Source organism: Protopterus annectens, chromosome 13.part0 (assembly GCF_019279795.1).
Source record: "Protopterus annectens isolate FY-2018-M chromosome 13.part0, PAN1.0, whole genome shotgun sequence".
NCBI lineage: Eukaryota > Metazoa > Chordata > Ceratodontiformes > Protopteridae > Protopterus > Protopterus annectens.
In genome coordinates this window covers 949,108,104-949,130,300 of record NC_056747.1, presented here as the reverse complement: position 1 = coordinate 949,130,300, position 22,197 = coordinate 949,108,104, and the positions used below count along the sequence as shown (strand labels likewise).

The window sequence follows — 22,197 nt, the reverse complement described above, 5'->3', positions numbered from 1 at the left end:
GATTTGGAAGACACTGTATTTAGTAGTATATATTCTGATGCAATACTTTCTTGCATATTAATCTTAGTAATGCTACATTTTGATCTTTTACCTGAAGATTACTTCATTTTTTTAGACAGTAGCTGGTTTAATGTTGCTACTAGTTTAAGGGTTAATTTAGGTGATACTATGTCACCTAAATTGGGAGTTCTATACTCCAGAGAGGTATGGATTGTAAATATTGTTTCACTAACCAGTTATGGTATTAGTTGTTTGAAAGTTTTTTTGATGTTCACCACTTATTTGAAAAGTAAATACTTTCAAAAAGCTCAGAAAGTGGTTATTGTCTATTCCAACTGGAAAATTTCATACTATATTACTGGAAATTATTACAGTATTAATACCCGATGGTCGGTTTCCTGACATATTTTGTTTAATTTATATGTCAGTTATAAAAAGTATTTCCATTAACATTAATGGCTTAAATAATCCAAATAAGAGAGGTAATTTATTTAGATACCTTAAGCTTCATAAATCACAACTGACTCACCTACTGTCGGAGGATATATCTAAACTAAATAATAAATCTTATTCTGTATTGGTGAGCTCAGAACATTCTCAAAAGAAGAGAGTAGTGGCCATTATGTGGAATAATACATTACCATTACCCAAAATAATAGATATCTACAAAGACAATAAAAAAAGTTCTGTGCTATAACTTTGGAACTAAATAAAACAATTTATACATTATTTAATATATAATGGATTCCAGGTATAGGTACTAATACTGTTAAACAACATCTAGACCAAATTGTACATTTTACAAAAGGGAAGTTAATAATAGCAGGGGACTTTAATTGCATATTGGATTATAATGATTCTTCTAATAAAGGTAAAAGGAAGATCTCATCTTCGGCTAAAAAGCGATTTTATTGAAATATTTATTTTAAAAGACATTAATAATTTTGCTGAACCAAATTCACTATTTTACACATTTTATTCCCATAGACATAACTGACATTCTAGAATTGATAGAGTTTTGGTTTCCAATGACCTATTAGACTTTCTAAGTAATACAAAAGTAATAATGTGCTCTATTTCTGATGCTATTGCCTTTGATCTTTACATTAATAATATTCTACCATTCAAATCAAAAGAATACCTGCTTATATTACAAAGTTAAAAGAATTTAAAGAATTCATTACAATTGAAATCCAAAATTTTATAAATTGAATAGCTCAAATGACATATCAGAAATGTAGATTTGGGATGCTCTAAAAGCATATTTATATGGTAGAATTATGAGCTGATATAATAAAAGGAAATTATGGGATAAAGAACTTTGTGATATACAGCATAAAATAGATAGTCTAAAGCTTAATCAAAATGCAGATATGGATATAAATGATAAACAAAAATAAATTCTGTAAACAAATATATTGAAATATTAAACCATAAAACAAAAATAATTGTAGAAAAATATAAATTAGTTAATTATTCAACTAATCAAAAATCCTTAAAGTTATTGGCCAATAAAACAAAAAGATTAAATAAAATTTATCATATCAATGAAATATAGTCTCCTCAAAAAAAAAGATGGTAACAAACCTACATAACATTCTATCTGAGTTTATAAACTTTTTAACAATATCAACCAAAATTCTAATACAAAAGATCATAAAGAAAATATAAACAACTTTTGTTAACAAATATACTAATAAAAAACTATCTACAGAATAAAAATATATTATAGACAAATCTATATCTCTTAAAGATATTCAAACACAAATTAACAAATTAAAACAAAATAAAGCCCCAGGAAATGATGGAATAATTCCAGAAATTTATAAAATTTTACCCAGTTCGGCACTAAAATTACTTCATGAAGTCTTTAACATTGCCCAAAACTTTATCAAAACCCCCTCCTTCATGGAAATACACTTTTTTATTTCACCCAAATTGAAACCCAACAAAGATCCTACCAAATGTTCCTCATATAGACCCATTTATTTACTCAATATAGATTACAAAATGTTCATGTCCATTTATGCTGCTAGATTAAAACAATTCTTACCTAACCTGATTGACAATGATCAAACAGGATTCATAGTAAGTAGGAATTCTTATGATAACCTAAAAAGAACTTTAATTTTGATTGAATCAGTCAAACAAATAAAAATTTGATGTTAATTAGTTTAGATATTAACAGCGTTTGATTCTATTAACTGGACTTATTTATTCATCCTATTAGAGGAACTAAAATTCTCCTATAAATTTATAAATCTCTTGTATATAGGTAGTCAAGCATACATTAAAATTGGCACAAGTATCTCTCAAAATATACCATTAGTTAAAGGCACTAAACAAGGTTGCCCGTTATCCCCTTTACTATTTACACTAATTATGGAATCATGGGCGAATTTAATAAGATGGGATAACAATATAATAGGTTATAATCTAAATTCCAATTCATTATATAAAATACAGTTGTTTGCTGATGACATTCTTCTCACCCTGGCAGACGAAAACACATCTATTTGAGCCCTCTTTAATAACATAAATCTTTTTCAAAGGAAATCTGGTTTAACTTTCAATAATAATAAAATACAAATTCTCTTAATTGGCCCAAAACAATTTAATTTACAAGATTATTATAAAAAGTATCTAACTCAATCTGATCAAATTCTTTATTTAGGTATTTCAGTTGCCAAAAATATTAAATATATCATACAAATTAATTATAATAATAGCCTTACAGTAATATACAACTTAACAAAGAAATGGAATAAAATACCTTTCTCTATGGATAGAAGACTCACTATTATTAAAATGCTCTTACTCCCTAAAATTCTTTACATTATTCAATCCATCTCTGTACCTCCCCTTTACTGGATAATTAAAATAAATGCAATATTTCAAAAAATGTTATGGTTTCCAAATAAATCTAGAATTGCTTTATCTCACCAAATGAAAAGTTGGGATAATGGAGGTATAGCATTGCCTAATTTAGAATTTTATTCAATCTCATCTATAGTAAAAGTGATTTCTCTTTTAATTGATACTGATTATCAAGCTAAATGGAAAAAAAAATTGTTTGAAATGTTAATGTTGGATACTATAAAAATAATTCTCAAAAATTGTTGTTTATAAACAACCCTTCCATTTGGGTCTTAAAAGATCAGCTTTCCACCTCCTGTTCCCTAAAATTTAAAAATAATTATTTAACACTTCTGCTAAAATCTTTTAGAAATTTCATATTTAAATATTATGTATATAAATACTGGTTATTCCTTCTCTTTCCCATAGCCTACACATTAGGTATTTTTTTCACCTCTGATTCTAATAAAATGTGTACATTTAAACAGAAAAACGTATTCTTTTGGTATCAAATAATGTCAAAGAATGATTTGAAATCAGTAAATTTACTGGATGCTGAATTCAGATTTGATTCCCTTCTTTGGTTGGAGCTACAAGAAGGAAGGAATTTTATATAAAATAAAATTGATTTAATGCCCCCTTCTGTTAAGAAAGTTATACCAAACTTAATACATTACTTGTTTTTATCTCTAAAGAATAATTCTCCACCCACCAATAAACTTTTGCATATATGTATGTATGTATGTATGTATATATATATATATATATATATATATATATATATATATATATATATATAAAGCTATAAAATTGGACCTAGATGTTTACCCTGACAGTTACTGGAACTTTTTCTTTTCCATTAATAATCATTCTCCCACAGACAAAGATAAAACCAATATATTGAAATCATCAAGTATGACTACTTCCTTGGTAAGATGGAAAATATTTTACTGGAAATTCTAAATAGATCCTTTATTACTCCTCTTATAATGAGTAAAATTGAAAAATATATATAAATTGTTGGAGGTGTAATAATCATTTAAATGCTGATTGGTCCCACATGATCTTTGATTGTAATGAATAACATTTTGGGAAAATATAAATGCTTTTCTGCAGGCAATTTTTACAGATAACTTCACTTTAAATCTTTGATATTATTTAATACTCCAATTCCAACCTGTATTAAGGTATCTAATTACCCTTTGATTTGGTCTATGCTAGCTATAGCAAGAAAATAATTACTAGAAATTGGAAATCTAATTCCTCTCCATCATTACAAGAATTTAAACATTTTCTTAATAAAGTTTGTTGTTTGGAAAAACAGACCATCGGGAATAGAAGTTCTAAAAATACTTCTACACTTCACAGTTGGAATAAAATATATGATTTGTTATAAAAGTAGTTCAGTATTACAGTATATATCATTTACATATTTATAAAATATCTTAAATGCATTAGATCTATGGTGAACATATTGTATATAGTTAAAAATTGTTTATTTTTGTGTTTTTATTTCATGTAAAATTCATTTTGTGTTTTTAAAAAAGAGAGAAAAGAGACCTTTTCATTTATCCTCATTGTATATTAAATTTCTCAAATAAAAAAATATTTAAAAAAAATGGGCAAAGACACAATTGGAACTAAAATTCTATTTCTAAACTAGTTAATATCGACCATGTTGCAATCACCTTGTACTCTGATTTTTAAAGTCAGAGCAAAATGATCACCTTGCAATCTCACCACCTCCTCTCTAGCTTTGTTAAGCAGGTCAGTTGGGTGGCCTCTAACTACAAACATACAAATAAGTTGATGGACCATGTTGTTAAATGTTTCTTGCTCAGTTATATGTCTAGACAGCCTCACCATCTGTTCTTTTACTACAGATCTTTTCTGCTGGGCCGGGTGGCAACTTATAAGAGTTAGAGAATGTATCTTTCCTATAAACTGTTGAGGTGAAACAACCAAGTCTACAATTCTTCTGCAGGTGTATAGCTAAATAGTTGATCTTGTCAATGCCCATAGAATATATAAATCTCATAATGTTGGTAGAGATTTCCTATTTGGTAATGACATATGTCCACTAGTTATAAGTACCCTTCCACAAAATAAGGATGCCATCCAAAAATCTATAGTAACCATGTACGTTGGAGAAAACATCTGCATATTGTTAGCACATAGTGTTATCCTCCTATGTAGCCAAAACAATATTAGTGTACATAGGGGCGCATGCCATACCCATGGCTACCCCTGAAATTTGGTTAAAAAATTAAACCTCAAAGTGAATGAAACTGTTAGTTAAAATCGACTCCAAAAGTGAAGAAATAGTCCTAACATCAAGCATAGACCAATTCGAAAATTGTGATAGTAAAAAAAAAAACATTAATACCAATTCTGGGGAATAAAAGAGAAAAGATCTACAACATCTTTTGATGAGAATATCATTTTATTACAGTTGAAGGGCCATTCAATAATTCTAAAAGGAGCCTTGAATCTTTTAAAACTTGAGTCTTACCAGCCAAACACACCCTTACATTTGTAGTCAACAAACTTAGCCAAAGGTTCAGTTTTTGACTCCATAGCAGACGCTATGGGTCTCAAAGGTAGATTTGTGGATTTTAGGAATACCGAATATTGATGCAGTTTGTGGTTCAGTACATTTAAGTGTTCCCATTATTCATGATCCAGTTGACCCTGCATTACCGTATGTAACAGTAAAAAATCTAACTTAGCAAAGGCAATGTTAACCTCATTAATGGAAACTTACCTGTAAGTATTTTAGTTACATAGTAATTGAAACATTTTGACCCAATACTACATACTGTTCATAATAACTACACCCCCTCCCTTGGTTGGTTTCATAATTCTTATACTCCTGTCAGACATTAGGGATTTGAACTCATTCTTTCCTCGTAGCTTAAATTGTCTGAAAGCATACCTTTTTATTTAGAATGAAACCTAAATTGGTTCTCACACATTTTTTCAAAAACTGTAACCCATGATTTGGGAGGGGGAGGTATAAAAGTACTTTTCCTTTTGAGACTATACGTTTGGTCAGTAGAAATGGGTGTTTAGGTGGAGTAAAAATCTTTAAATTTAAGCTTCTAGTAAATAGCTTTAGCTGGGAAACAGCATCAACTATGTCCAGTTTGAAGATAGGAGTAAAAGTGAAGCCTCTTTAGAAAATAGATTTACATGCATCAGAAATACAAACATCAGACAGATTATGAATTTTAAAAATATCAGCAGAAAAAACATTGGTAGATTTTATTACAACCACAAATACATTTCATCTCATTCCCCTGCCCTGAAAGTTTGTGAGCTTGTCTGCTTATTGGGGTTTTGGACCATTTACATGGCCATAGTTCAAGAAGTTGTTTTGCTGACTGACTAGCCTCTGTGATCGGCACATGGGTGACTGTTCTATATAAAAAAAAAAAAAAAAGGTTGTTCTTCTAATGGCTCCATAACTACATTGCCAACAAAGTCCGTGTTCCTATTTTGTGTAACAACAAAAGACTTAAACACACCAGGGACAGGATATGTTTTCCCCGGTCATATTCAGCATTGTCCCCTCTATTTTCTTAAGTTTACACATTTTGTTTTTCTCAGAGATATGTCCAGTTTAGAAAAATACTTGGGTATTGCTCCTTAATAGAGTTAAAAAGCAAGTCACCCTTTAAAGATTCATTAAGAGCCTTAACCTTATTCTCCAGAACCCCTATCATAGTCTCATTTTCTCTAATAATTAGTTTCAACAAAGTGATACCAGTATCATTAAAAAGTTTTACCAGTTCATGGTAGATTGCAGAGTTGTACACCACACCATTTGGACACTTACAAATCTGGAGACTTTTGGGAATCTGGTTCAGGCATATACACTCATTTAAATATGACTTTCAAGTTGCAGTTTCTTATTTTTACCAACTTGCTTCAAACATATCAAGTTGAGACCTCAGCAACCGATTGTGTAGTCTAGAATCAAATGAAAATCATGGTGAATGCACCCAAGCTTCAAACATCGCCTCTCAACCAATAAACCCAGTAGAATTGCTGGAATTCATCAGCCCTCCTCTCGTCATGTTACCTTAAGTAACAACTTCAGCATAACTTCACAGAGGTAGAGAATATAGTTCAGGGCTGATATTAAAATTAGTGCTGGAACAACCTGCTCCAGGGGAACCAGAATCAATTGTATGAGGTTCAGGCTGTGTTACAGGAGCAAAATTAGAGTGTTGCTGCAGGAGTAACATAAGCTCGTCAGGTAGCTCCATAGCTGAACAAAAAAATCGGGTGGTAAAAGGACGGACCGCAAAGACTGATAAACCGAAACATATTAAAATACCAGTCACCAAAAGAAAAAAAGAAAACGTCCCACTTAAAACCACACATTTAATCCAAAACAACAATAATTCAAAGATTAAAACATTAAAACACAAATGTACAGAATTGACGGAGTGCTTTCATCTTAAATACGCTTAGATAAGACTTCATCAGAGTAAAAAAGCAACCAGCAGTACGCATGTTTAAAGATGTATCAAGTCTAAGCTATTGGTCACAGACTCCTGGGTGAAAGCTTTACACTCATGCAAAAAAGCTGACGTGGAACTAAATTCTGCAAAGGCAGCTAACTTAGCTTCATGTTCAGGTCTAACACTCAAATGTACCTCTGGAAGGCTGTTTCAGAGGTGGTCTCTAGGGAGTGAAAAAAAATAAAAATTTTGAAAAAGCGACTTTTTTAAACATCTTTATTAAATCATCACTTAAGACACAGGCAAACACACATTAACAGAAAAGAAAATGAGCTATATTACTATTTCTTCCCATTTACATACATTATAAGTCATGTGTTGTATTTCTTTGTAATTATCAGTCCAGCTGTACATAAATTACTGAATTTCTGCCTTCCCTTAAACCTTACTCTTCCTCCCCACCTCCTGAATATTATTCTGCACGCATTGTTCCAGTTATCTCCATTTTTATCTATGTGATTTGCTCCTTCCCTTTTCTAAAGATCCCTCTTCCACTTCTTTTATATGTCTTTATAATATTTAACACTTCAAGTACAGTTGGTTTAGACTACCAGAAAATAAAACAAGACTAATCCAATTTGTGATATATTAATAAACTAAATAAAATAATCACAAAAAAGTGCAATGTGACAGATTCACTGTTTTAGCTTCCTAAGTTTAATTAACCGCTTGTGTCTTAGTCCAACTTCTTCAGAAAAAATTTGATTAAAAACACCTATAGTATAAACACAATTTAACAACAGTCACAACATTAAAGCAATTAAAAAATTACATAAATCAATTAATTTACAAATTCATTGATTAACCTCAAAAAACATTTGATATTTATTGTATCGTTTAACCCAGGAGACTGGTCGGCATTCAGTTTAATTTGCCATTCAGAATCTTTCATCTCAACCATGTTTTCTATAATTCCCCCACTTAAATCTGGCAGAACAGTGAAAAACAGAATTTTTTTGTATTTTTACAAACACTAGAATGTTTAAATATGGCATTTTTTCATATTTTGTTTTAATCAAGTACAAGTATTCTTTAATTCTTTTATTTATAGTTCTCGTTGTCATACCTACATAAAAGGATTGACACTCAGAGCACAAGCTTATATAAACTACTCTCTTAGAACTGCAGGTAAATCTACCTGGAATTCCAATAGTTTGGTCTGAGTGTTCTAGCAAAAACATAAGGTCCTTCATAAATCTACAAACCATGCAAGTCCCACATTTATATGTTCTGTATTTTATTTTTAAGAGGCAGTGGAGTTTTTGTATTTTCTTTTTGCAATAATGTGTTAAAACTATTGGTCTTCTTATAAGCAAATAATGGATGAGTGCCTACTACATTATAAAGTTCACTATTTGCTTCTGTAATTCTCCCATTTTTGCAGATGGATCTTCTAATAGCAGAACTATCAATAGACATATCTAAAAAAAAAACTGGCATTTTATTATTCAAATGCACTTTGCCTTCAATTTTATCTAAATCCTCAATTAAAATAGATGCAAAATGAGTGATTCTTTTAGAACCTACTACTTTAACTACTGTCAATAAATTTTTTTGTTATAACCTCTTTGTAGGAATAGAGAGATAATAAATTCATCAGCATCATAATCGTCTTAGACACTGTTATGAATTGTCCTCTAGGAATATTAATTTTAATAAAATTTGGATGGTTACTTATTGTAATGTAAGTATCCATTTGAGAACGTCTCTTTTCATAATAGCTTCTTCTTCTTTCGGCTGCTCCCATTAGGGGTCGCCACAACAGATCAACTGTTTCCATTTCTTCCTGTCCTCTGCATCTTGCTCTGTCACACCAACCGCCTGCATGTCCTCTCTCACCACATCCATAAACCTTATCTTAGGCCTGCCTCTTTTCCTGTTACCTGGCAGCTTCATCCTTAGCATCTTTTTCCCAATATACTCTGCATCCCTCCTCAGCACATGTCCAAACCAACGTAATCTTGCCTCTCTGGCTTTGTCTCCAAACCTTCCAACATGGGCTGACCCTCTAATATACTTATTCCTAATCCTGTCCGTCCTCGTCACACCCAGTGCAAATCTTAACATCTTCAACTCTGCCACATCAAGCTCTGACTCCTGCCTTTTTGTCAATGCCACTGTCTCCAATCCATATAACGTAGCTGGTCTCACTACCCTCTTGTAGACCTTCCCTTTCACTCTTACTGGTACTTGTCTGTCACAAATCACTTCTGACACTCTTCTCCACCCACTCCCTCCTGCCTGTACTTTCTTCTTCACCTCTCTTCCACACTCACCATTACTCTGAACTGTTGATCGCAAGTACTTAAACTCATCCACCTTCCCCACCTCTACTCCCTGCATCCTCACCATTCCCTCTATCCTCCCTCTTATTCACACACATATATTCTGTCTTAGCCCTGCTGACCTTCATTCCTCTTCTCTGTAGAGCATATCTCCACCTCTCCAGGGTCTCCGCCACCTGTTCCCTACTCTCACTACAGATCACAATGTCATCTGCAAACATCATAGTCCACGGGGACTCCTGTCTGATCTCGTTTGTCAACCTGTCCATCACCATTGCAAACAAGAAAGGGCTCAGAGCTGATCCTTGATGTAATCTCACCTCCACCTTAAACGCATCCATCACTCCCACCGCAGGCCTCACCACTGTCAAACTACCCACGTACATATCCTGTACCACTCTTACATACTTCTCTGACACTCCCAACTTCCTCATACAATACCACAACTCCTCTCTAGGCACCCTGTCATATGCTTTCCCTAAATCCACAAAGACACATTGCAACTCCTTCTGACCTTCTCTGTACTTCTCCATCAACACTCTCAGAGCAAACATTGCATCTGTAGTGCTCTTTCCTGGCATGAAACCATACTGCTGATCACTAATCAACACTTCCCTTCTTAACCTAGCTTCCACTACTCTTTCCCATAACTTCATGCTGTGACTGATCAGTTTAATCCCTCTGTAGTTACTACAGCTCTGCACATCACCCTTATTCTTAAAAATTGGTACCAAAACACTTTTTCTCCATTCTTCAGGCATCCTCTCACTTTCCAAGATTTCATTAAACAATCTAGTTAAAAACTCCACTGCTATTTCACCTAAACACCTCCATGCTTCCACATGTATGTAATCTGGACCAACAGTCTTTCCGTTCTTCATCCTCTTCATAGCTATCCTTACTTTCTCCTTGCTAATCCACTGCACGTCATGATTCACTATCCGCACATCATCCAACCTTCTCTCCCTCTCATTCTCTTCATCAACCTTTCAAAGTACTCTTTCCATCTGCTCAACACACTCTCCTTGCTTGTGAGTACGTTTACCTCATTATCCTTTATCACCCTTACCTGCTGCACATCTTTCCTAGCTCGGTCCCTCTGTCTAGTCAGTCGATACAGGTCCTTTTCTCCCTCCTTAGTGCCCAAACTTTTATACAACTCTTCATACGCCTTATCCTTAGCCTTCGCCACCTCTCTCTTTGCCATGCACCTTTTCATAATATATTAATATCAAATACTTTACATTGCCTATCCCATTCTACAGTAATATTTAAAAAGTGAACTTTCATACCTCTCTCTTCCAAGGTGAACTTTAAAAACTGAGAGTCTAGGTTCAGATGTTCAGTAGTCTGCATTCATCAGTAGTTCCACTAAATATAAAGAACAAATTATCAACAAATCTTTTGTAGTAGACAGTCTTATTGTAATTTCTATTTAAAGGTAGAATTTCCATTTCCCACCAGCCTAAAACCAAATTTGCAAAAGCAGAGGCCACTGTGGACCCCATCGCATTACCCTTAATTTGTTTATAATATTTTTTATTAAACAGAAAAAAAATTGTCTAGCAGAAGCTCTAGCAAAGAACAATAAAAAGTAGTCAAATCATTAGATATATCAGTGTATTTCCCCATAGATAACCTGACAAATTCAACACCCACATCTTGTGGAATACTTGTAAATATTGGGCAAATATCAACAGTAACCATATGAATATCCCCTCTTTGTATCCATAGTTTTTATTAAACTCACATAGTTTATCCAGAAAGTCCCAAGCATCTCTAACATAAAAAGGCAATTTCTGGACTTGTGGATTTAAGCTGGTGTCCAAAAAAAGGGAGATACCTTCAATAATATTGTTAGGTGCCAAAACAATATGCCTAAAAGGGGGCTGGGTTAGATTTGTATGAATTTTTGGGATGCCAGACATCCACTGTCAAAACATTGCATAATTCAAAATTAATAACATTATTTATAAAACAATCATATAAACGAGATACAAGTTTTGTATACATCATTCAAAGAAATCATAAGATATTCTTTAACGTTGCTCAACATGTTCTCTGTAGCAGTAATATATGCATCACTGTTCATAAGGGCTAACCTCCCCCCACCTTGGTTGACTTTCATAAACCTCAAATAATAATTACTTTTTAATTCATTCAAGGCTTTCCTCCCTTCATTACTCAAGATGAAAAAATGATTCTTACCTTTCTCGTTCAAAATATTCCTGATATACACAAAACTTTTCAAATATTTTCAGTGTGTTATATAAATTATATAAAGCATGATTGAACATGGAGGGTATATTTAAACTGTTTGACAAGCCAACATCTTTCAGTAAATACTTTAATTCCAATACCATCTTGATCCAGTTGGCCATATATGCAGGTACAAAATTTAACTTCAAGTCCAGTAATTTAATTTGAAAGGTGCTAAGTTTAAAATCTGATAAATTAAATATTTTAGTAAGCCGACTCACTGACTGTTCCTTAACTAGTCCTTTTCTTCTGTCCATGACTTTTCCCTCTGCAGCAGTTGAAGAATGGTTGCTTCCTTTTCCGCACGTCAAGTTTTTTTGGCCTGACATCAAAATTGTTGCCACTGTATAAAGAGTTATGCCCAGAAGAATGTAAGGGAAGTTCTCGAATACCAACTGCCATGTTCACTTAAAGTGGTTTTCCTTTTCTTGCTTTTGCTTTTTCTCTTTATCTTCTTTACGTCAACCACAGTAGCTTTGTTTCCATATGAGGAACTACCAGTGTTTAAAGGGCCAGGGCATATATTGGATTGAGTGTTCGATCCATTCAACCCATTTATGGTGGAACTACTGTTTAAAGTGGAAAAGCTTTTTTTATTATTGTTGTTCCTGTTTATAATCGGATAGGCAGTCTTCGCCTCATAAGCCATCCTATCCCTTTTTCTGTTTACGAAGCACAATGGTTTTCTCAAATCTATCAGTGACAGAATAAATGTCATATTCACAATGTAAATCAGGAATTTCCTTGAGCATATTGTTAATATGCTTATCTACCTTAGTGATATTCTCTCTTACTTGGCCCATAATATAATTATTATAGTCTCAGGAATTCAAGGCCAGCATTATTAAAAAATTGAGCAAAACTTTTATAAAATGGATCTCTGGTGGTAGTTCCATTTAGAGACTTAAAAAATTGAAGTCCTTTGAGAACAATCTCAAGACTAATACAGTGCTCAGTGTTTTCAAAATTCTCTCCAGATCAGCTAAATAATTCCTTAGTTCATGTTTTAGTAAATATCCAGTTGTAAATGACCAGAGTTTATAAAGAGGTTATAGTCACTATTTAAAATTGTATCCACATCTCTAAAACAATGGCTCCCACCTGGTCTGCAGAACCAGTTTCCTTCAATTTATTTGGGAGGGGAAGATGATGAGTCAAGTAGGATAAACTGATTCTTCAGTGGAACAGGTCAGATTCCTATACATAACGCAAGCAGAAAACTATAATTCAAGTGGAAAGGAATGATGATGAAATGGGGGGAAGCTCAAGAAATAAGGAGAGACTGTGATTTTGGATGCAGGCCTTTAAGGAGAATAACAATAATCATACAGAATGTCATATCCATAAAGTAGCAAAGTATCCTAAGAACTAAGCAAACACGAAATGGAGAAAATAGGGATGACTACAATTAGGGATATAGGCAAGAGGGGGGTGGAATTTATTGGAGAAAACTGGCAAAGGAACCAAGGTAGTGGGAACAAATAACTAAAGAAAGATGATAGAGTGGGAAGATGCCAAGAATTGTTTTGGACTGCAGGTTAGAGATTGCCTTCCCTATCAAGGATTGATATCAGAGTATAGACAAAGAGAAATAAATGGGGGTGGGGGGCAGGGGCTTAATGAAAGACCAGCACTGGTAGAGTTTTTAATAGAATCTAGAACAGAAGCTGCCATTAAAAAAAGGCATAATTAGTAGGCCGTTTAAAATATTGCATGATAACTATAAGAATCAATCAGAGGAGATTAGAAAGTATTGGGAATAGAGATTGGATAAGCAATTCAAAGAAACAGTGGGAGGATATATGTATGTCTCCCAAATATGCAACAAAATCTAGAAGATTTACGATCTTTGCTTGGAAATGTTTACATAGATATTTTTATACCCAAAGTAGACTCCAGAGAATTTTTCCTCGTGTAGACAGCAAATATTGAGGTGTGATAGGGAAGAAAGAGGTACTTTGGAACATATTTTTTCTTGGAGTATGGTGATTGGTGGACTTAAGGATTCCCTGCAGAATGCACTTTATGAGATGCTGGGTGGGCAGATTAGTGTGATGAGGGAGATAATTTTTCTGAGCTATGATACAGAATCAGAATTGCCTAGACATGGTAAGACCTTGCTGTACCTAATTATGATGGCTGCCAAAAAAGCAGTCCCTAGAAAATGGAAATCAGAATCTAAACTAACTATACTAGAAGTAGTGAATGCATTAATAGAGATAAAACAACTGAAATTGAGAGCTTTAGAAAAGGATGGGAGCAAACTACATAGGAAAAAGTGGGAATTGTGGGAACAGTACGTACAGTGGAGGAATGAGGTTTAAAAGAAGGCAGGACTTAAATGAGCTACATAACATTTGACTAAAAATTATTGGGTAGATTATAATTGATGTGTAATGTTTGCAACTGGGAGTGTGTCGGTATGGTTTGTGGTGTAAAATGCTTGAAACTAGGATTGTGTTGGTGTTGTTTGTTTTTATTTATATAAATAAATGTATGATTGCCTATGTCGTAAGTGATGGTTTAATAAAGATGTTTCTTATTTAAATGAAAGGGCAGAAATTGAATAATTTATGTAATGCTGCTTAGGTTATATGATATATAGAAATATATGTGAAGTATAATGTTTGTAAATCTGAACTTAATACATTTTGATTGCCTTTATATAAATGCAGATTTGCCTATGTCACAAGGGATAATTCAGTAAAGCTAAAAAACAATTGTCTGTTCATCTTCTTCCGATTCATAGGAGTCACCTTTCATATTTTGAATTTCATTCACTTGTCCGGTCAAGGAATTTAAGGATTTCTGCATCTCACCCAATGTGTTAAACAGATTTTGGAGAATTCCATTTTGGCTTTCAGCAACTGAAAAAAATGGCTAGGTCACACAATTCTTCTCCACTAGCACACGACATTGAACTATCTTGAAAAAAATAACACTACCAAAAAATAAAACAAAACTGATATGATTTGTGGTATATTAGTAAACTAAATAGCAAAATAACCGCAAAAAAGTGCAATGAGACAGATTCACTATTTTAGTGTCCTGAGTTTAACCACCTAAGATTTAGACTTCTTCAGAAGCATTTTATGATTAAAACCACCTATAGTATAAATACAATTTAACAACCAATTACAGCATTAAAACAGTTAAACAATTACATATTTAAAATATTACATAAAATAAATAATTTCATTTATAAAGTTACTCCCTTTTTGCACCTAGTTTAGTTAAATGTTTTCATAAAACTGAAGGCAAAGTACATTTGAATAATAAAATGACAGTTTGTTTTTATATATGGTTGTTGATAGTTCTGCTGTTAGAAGAGCCATCTGCAAGAACTTCAAAATTATACAAGGAAATAGTAAACTTTATAATGTTGTCTATTGTTGGCAGTTGTCTATTACTTATTTATAAGAACAACAATAATATTAAAACATTATTGCTGAAAGATAATACAAAAATTCCACTGACTCTTACAAACAAAAGCAAAGAAACATATAAATGTGGGACTTGAACAGTTTGTAGATTTATTCATGGAAGGACCTTAAGTTTTATTAGAACACTCAGAACAAACCATTAGGATTTCAGGTAGATTTACCTGCAGTTCTAAGGGAGTAGTTTATATAAGCTTGTGCTCTGGGTGTCATCCCTTTTATTTAGGTATGACCATGAGAATTTTAGATAAGACTTAAAGAACACTTCTACTTGATTAAAACAAAAGTGAAAAATTCCTTATTTAATACAAAAAAATTCTATTTTTAGTGTTCCACTGTATTTAAGAGGGGGGGATTATAAAAATATGGTCGAGATGAAAGAAATAAAATGGCAAATTAAACTGAAAGCCAACCATTCTCCTGGGTTAAATGATACAATAAATATCTAAATGTTTTTTGAGAGAAAGGGGATTAAAATGTAATAAACAAACAACTTTGTAAATTAATTGATTTATTTTATGTAATGTTTTTTAATTTGTAATTGTTTAATTGTTTTAATGTTGTGATTGGTTTTAATCTATATTTATGCTATAGGTGGTTTTAATCATAAATTATTTCTGAAGAGGTCTGACAAGGACAAAAGCAGTTAATTAAACTTAAAACTCTAAAACAGTCTGTCTCGTTGCACTTTTTTGTTGTTATTTTGTTATACAGTTGGTTTAGATTTCCATTTGCTAGTGATTGTTTTTTGGCAGCCAACAGAATTAAACTTAGGCTGTACTATGTCTAAGCAATTCAGATCCTATGTCCCAGCTCAAAAGAAATCATATCTTGAGTTACAGCCATTTGCTAACCCCGTGTTTCTGACAGACTGCTCTGTAGGGAATTGTTAATATCTGCCAACTCGTTATGCTGCCAACACACATGTTCCCAGTTACCTCTTTCTTCCCCATCTCATCTTCAGCATTTGATATCTACCTAAGAAAATTTCACTGATGTCTGCTTGGGGTATAAAAATACCTATGCAAACACTTCCAAGCAAAGATTCTAAACCTTCTGGACTTTGTTGCATACTTGGGAGCCATGTATATCTCCTCCCATTCATGCATATCTCCTCCCATTGTTCTCTTGTAAATTGCTTTTCCAATCTTTCTTTTTCTAACCTCCTGTTATTGGCTGTTACAGTTATCATGTAGTATTTTATTTGCCCTACTAGTTTTCCCTTTTTTGTCTGTGGATTCTGTTGTACATTTGACAAAAAAAAAACAGAGCAGGTCATTCATGATTTCCCTTTCCCTTTATCTTTTCTTATACTCTGATATCAGTCCCTTGTAGAGAAGGCAGTCTCTAGCCTGCAGTCCAAACATCTACTTGGCCTATTCCCACTGTTATCTTTCCCAATATAGTTATTTGCTCCCAGTACCTTGGTTCCTTTGCCAGTTTTCTTCAGTAAATCTCAGCTCCTTCTTGCCTATCTTCTGCAACCCTACTTGCAGACATCCATATTGGCAAAATCTCCTTTCTCCATTCTCCTGTTGGCTAAGTTCTTAGAATACTTTCTGCTACTTTATGAATATAATATTCTGTATGATTTTTGTTATTTTCCTTAAAGAATTGTATCCAAAATTCCTCTGTCTCTTTTTATTCCTAGAACTATCCCCTGCTTCATCATCATTCCTTTCCATTATGATGTATAACCTCCTGACTTTGTTGTGTATATGAGCCTTAACTGCATAACTGTAAAATATCCATTCAAATCCAGTAATCCTGAATCACTTTGCACTACGGGAAGGATATCCAACTTAATTCTTGCTCTTTTATCCTCCCAGATAAATTCCTTCAACTGTTGACCACAACTTCTCCTCTGTTTTATAAAAAAATGCCTCACCCCTGTATAAAATTAAAGGGACTAAAATAATTTTTGCTGCTTGTCTCTCATTATCCATATCCATAAACAAGAGCTTCCAGTTTCATTTTTTTGTCTCATCTTTTGTTTAGTCTATTCCCACACATCCTTAGCTGCCATAACAGAAACCCTTTTAATCCATACTCCTAAATACTTCATCTTATTGTCTCCCCATAAATATTGATATTACTGAACCAATTTGTGTGTGGGTACATAATTTATGGATATAGCCTTTGTTTTATCTTCTTTGATTTTATATCCTGAAAACACTTTAAACTGTCCCAGAATGTTCCACAACAGTGAGATGGCTGCATTTATCAGGGACAAAATAATACCTGCAAATAAGTACAACTGTTCTTGATTACAATACAAATTATATCCTTGCATTTCTGAGCCCCTCATTTTCTTTGACAGTGGCTATAAATGTAAACCAAATAAAGGGGAAGGATAACACCTTGCCTGGTTCATCTATTCAATTACAGCTTATCAGGGAGGAACCCTCCTACTTTAATTCTTGCTTCTGATCCTTCATATATCCTTCTAATTAACTTTATTATTGTTTCAGGGAATGCAAATGTTTTCCCAGTGCCCTAGTCATAAAATCCCAGCTTAGTCTGTCAGATGCTTTCACTGCATCAAGACCCACCAACAGCTGTAGTATTTTCTTACATTCTGCTTCCCTCTGAATCATTTTTATATTAATGTTGCCAGGTGTTTGCCTGCCCTTTGCAAAATCACATGACCCATATATATCAATTTTGGCAACACCCTTGTCATTCTTGTAGCCATTATAGACACAAATACTTTAGAATCATGGTTTAAAATTGAAATAGGTCTGTATGAAGCTGGGTCTGATGGGTCTTTACCATCCTTGGGTAATACAGCCACCACAGCTTTCTTCCAATATGTTGATGCTTCCCTTCCTGTTAAAATACTGTTAAACCAAATCTTCCAGATGTTCTTCGTGTTTCACTGTTGCAGTCATTACATTTGGGTAATCTGCTGGCAGGTTGCCCTCAGTCGGCCTGAATTCCAAAGTCTTGGGTCCTGCGTCGGTTGCTGTCTTCTCTTCCATGACATCAGTTCGTCAGGGGTATAAAACATACAGCCGACGCCATTTTCTTTAGTCTTTTTTGCCACGCGTTGCCCGAAGCAGAAGCATTTCGCAAGTGCCGGTCGGCCGACTACTGAAATATTTGCGTTTGAGTTTCAGAACCGAAGTCTTCAATAAAGCTAAGTACCCCATTGGGGAAACTTTTTTCTTGCTTTTTACTGATGTCAGAAAAAGTTAATAATTGTATTACTTGTGGGAAGCAAATACCTCATAAGGATTTCCATTTATACTGTATTCCTTGCCTAGGTCCTGATCACAACGTGCCTGGCTGTCGGTTTTGTGCTAGATTTAACCAACGCACTATTAAGCGTCGGTATATTTTTGCATCTAAATATTTTGGAAACAGATTTAACTACCTAGAGATGTCGTCGGATAGCAATCCGACTACCGGAGTACATAAAAAACGCAAAGAAAAGGACAGAGAAAGGCAGTCGAGATCCAAAACTGACGAAGCTTCTCCTAAGCCAGTTGCCAGTTCGCCGGTACTCAGTGAGGTGCTTTCGCAGCCCCTGATACCCGCTACCTTCGAGTCGCAGGCCTCTACCGACACCCATGTGGAGTCCGGCATGCCGCAAGACACCCGACGGATGTATCTCCCTCGGATGGGTCCGGAGCCGCTGAGCAGGCTTCTGAGGGTGTATTCAGACCTCAACATTTTTATATCAAACCGACGAAAGCTGCAAAACCAAAGGCAAAGACACCTTCTAAAACTAAAAAAACGAAGCCTGAGCCATGTGCACAGGCCTCTATGCCTAAAAAACAGATGATCAAAATGGCTGAAGACCTTATTACCTTGATCAGGGGTACCCATCCCCCTCCAGATAAGAAGCCTAGGCAAGACACTGACTATGAATCTTCAGATCAGGTTTCTATTTCTTCTTCTGATTCCTCTTCTGATCAGGAATTCTGTTTACCTCCCTGTGAGGATTCTGATGCTGAGGAGTCTATTCCATCTGCATCTCCTCCTGATGATTATTCATTTGGAGAAACCTTGCATACTTTGAGGGAGCATTTTCACTGGAAGAGTCAAGACTTCTCAGAATGAAAAAAGAGGCTCAGGGATTTCCTCCTTCTCCCTCAGCACAAGCCTTTAGCCATTCCCCCTTTGTTAGACATTGTGGATGATGTTTTTTCGGAGTCAAGCCTGACCTCTGACTCTTTACCTCCGGCTCCCAGTAAGCCTGACAGGTATTACAGGGTCCCTGACTCTCATAAATCTTTATTTATAAACCCTGCTGCTGATCCTGAAACTATTTCACAGGGCCCAAAGGGAGTTAAGGCCTCAACAGCAAAATACCCTACCCCCTCTGACAGAGATTCTAGGGCACTGGACAGATGGGGAAAAAAGGTTTATGCATGTGCAACCTTGGCAATCGGGGCCTTAAACTGCCAATTTCATATGCTTAAGTACCAACAACATCTTATGGGATTGCTGAAACAGAAAATGATGTTGATTTCAGAATGTGCAGGAATTATTGCATGCAGCTGAACAAGTTGGAAAGCATACTTTACAATGCGGTTTTGATTCTTTAGAGGCCTCCTGCAGGGCCGCAGTTACTGGATCTGTGATTAGGAGACATGCCTGGTTAAAGGAACAAAATTTGCCTGATCATGTTAAAGCTAAATTGCTAGATGCACTTTTACAGCATGATTCTCTGTTTGGTATTAAGGCAGAAGAGGTTTTAAAGAAAATGGAAGACAAAGATAAATCTATGCAAACTGTTAAAGATTTCTTACAAGTGCAGCCACCTAGATTCAGTAGACACTGGCCTACAAAAAATTGGTCCTTTCCTGTGTCAGAGCTCAAATGGGCAAATCCAGATGCCCTAAGGGTTCCAGGTACCAGGCTCAAGACTCATACAGGTCAAAGCAATGGGGCGCATCCACCTCCAAATCTGGAGGAGATAAAGCGCAAACTTACAGAAAACAATCCCAATGACTTCCCTCTGCCTACACCAAGCAGTTATCTTTTGGCAGCACCCATAGGGGGAAAATTGGAACTTTTTGCTCAAAATTGGCAGTTAACAACCCAGGACAAGTGGTACTGAACATTGTTTCACAGGGATACAGATTCCATTTCCACACTCTGCCAATGACATATGGTTGGCCAGACCTGCCAAAAAAACAACGGGCAGAGGCTCAGACACAGGTTACGTCCTTTATGGACATGGGGGCCATTCAGACAGTACCAGAACAGGAAAAAGGACAAGGTTTTTACTCAAGACTGTTCTTGGTACCCAGAAACGACAAGGCCTGGCGGCCAATACTGGATTTATCGATTTTGAACACACACCTGGACATTCCAAAATTTAAAATGCTCACTTTGCAACAGCTTCTGTCAATTCTGGGCAAGAATGCTTGGCTGGTGACTTCAGACTTAAAAGAGGCATACCTGCATGTCCCAATAAGACAGTCGTGCAGAAGATTCCTCAGATTCAAGGCTGGCTTCATGCATTACCAATTCTCTGCACTGCCCTTTGGCTTATCTACTATGCTCAAGATCTTTACAAAGTGCCTGGCAGCAGTAATTGCATTGTGCAGCCAAAGATGTATTCAAATATATGCTTACTTGGACGACTGTCTCATTCAAGCAGAGAACAAGGGCATTCTTCTACGACACCTGGCATTTGTGAAAAGGCTTCTAGCATGCTTAGGGTATACAATAAATGAAAAGAAATCACAACTGGTACCCTCTCAAAAGATGATCTGATCATCACCAACATGGGGACTCTATGCTCCAGACCGGAAGTGTATCCCTCACTGGTAAGATCAGACCATAAACTAATCTCACTGGATATTCACATCCTGACCCCACCCCCTGCCCAGAAAACCACAGTGGAAAACTTCTCTAAAGCAAATTTCACACTCCTCAAAACCGTAGTGGAATCCTTCAAAGCCCCCGGGCCTGTGGAAAATACTGCCCAGACCGCAGAATCCTTTATAAATGCATTTTATGAACACCTTCAGGAATGCATGGATCATGCAATCCCAAATAAAACCAAAACCCAATCCTCCAAAGGCAGACGTCCTCTCTGGTGGACCCCAGCCATAAACAAACTATACAATAGAAGGAGGAAGCTACTACATGATAGAGCAAAATCCCAAAAAGGGAAGGCATCTCTGATCAGTATTAGCAAAAAACTATGGGCACTAAATCGTCTAAGGCCAGCTTCGAGAGAAAAATTGCACAGGACACTAAGGATAATCACAAGGCTTTCATTAGTTATGTTAGGAACCTGGGTGGGAATTCCCAGATATGCTCAGAATTAGTCCAAAATGACAAAAAATACACTGAACCCACAGACATTGCCAACATCCTAGCTGACAGGTTCAATGCAAACTCCCCCCCCCTCCCCACCAAAAGGGCAAATATCTATCCCAGCAGAGTGTTGCCCCCCTGACATCTCAGATGCTCAGGTAAGAGCCGCCCTCTCCAAAGCAAAAAAACACAGCCTCAATGGGACCAGATGGTGTCCCGGGCTGCGTCCTACATGAACTCCAAGAAGAGCTAAACCCAAACATAAAACTACTGTTCAATCTCAGCCTTACTACAGGATATGTACCCAAAGAGTGGCGTACAGCAACAGTGGTCCCTCAACGGATCCTGGAAACTATTGCCCCATAAGCCTGACTAGCTTGGTCTGCAAAGCTATGGAAAGGATCATCATGGACCTCATAAATAAAGATATTGGGGACCTACAGAGACTGGATCCTACCCAGTTCGGCTTTAAGGGCAGATCTTGCCTCTTAAACCTGGTTGATTTCTTTGAAACAGTCACCAAGGCCATTGACGAGGGGAAGGTGGTCC

At 35.3% G+C, this 22,197-nt stretch overlaps 1 protein-coding gene across 1 annotated transcript in view; it reads left to right on the top strand.

The window, feature by feature from the left end:
- Positions 1-22,197, top strand: part of ATP6V0A1 (ATPase H+ transporting V0 subunit a1) — a 1,075,307-nt gene that overhangs the window by 735,102 nt on the left and 318,008 nt on the right. The gene's annotated exons all lie outside the window — the stretch shown is intronic.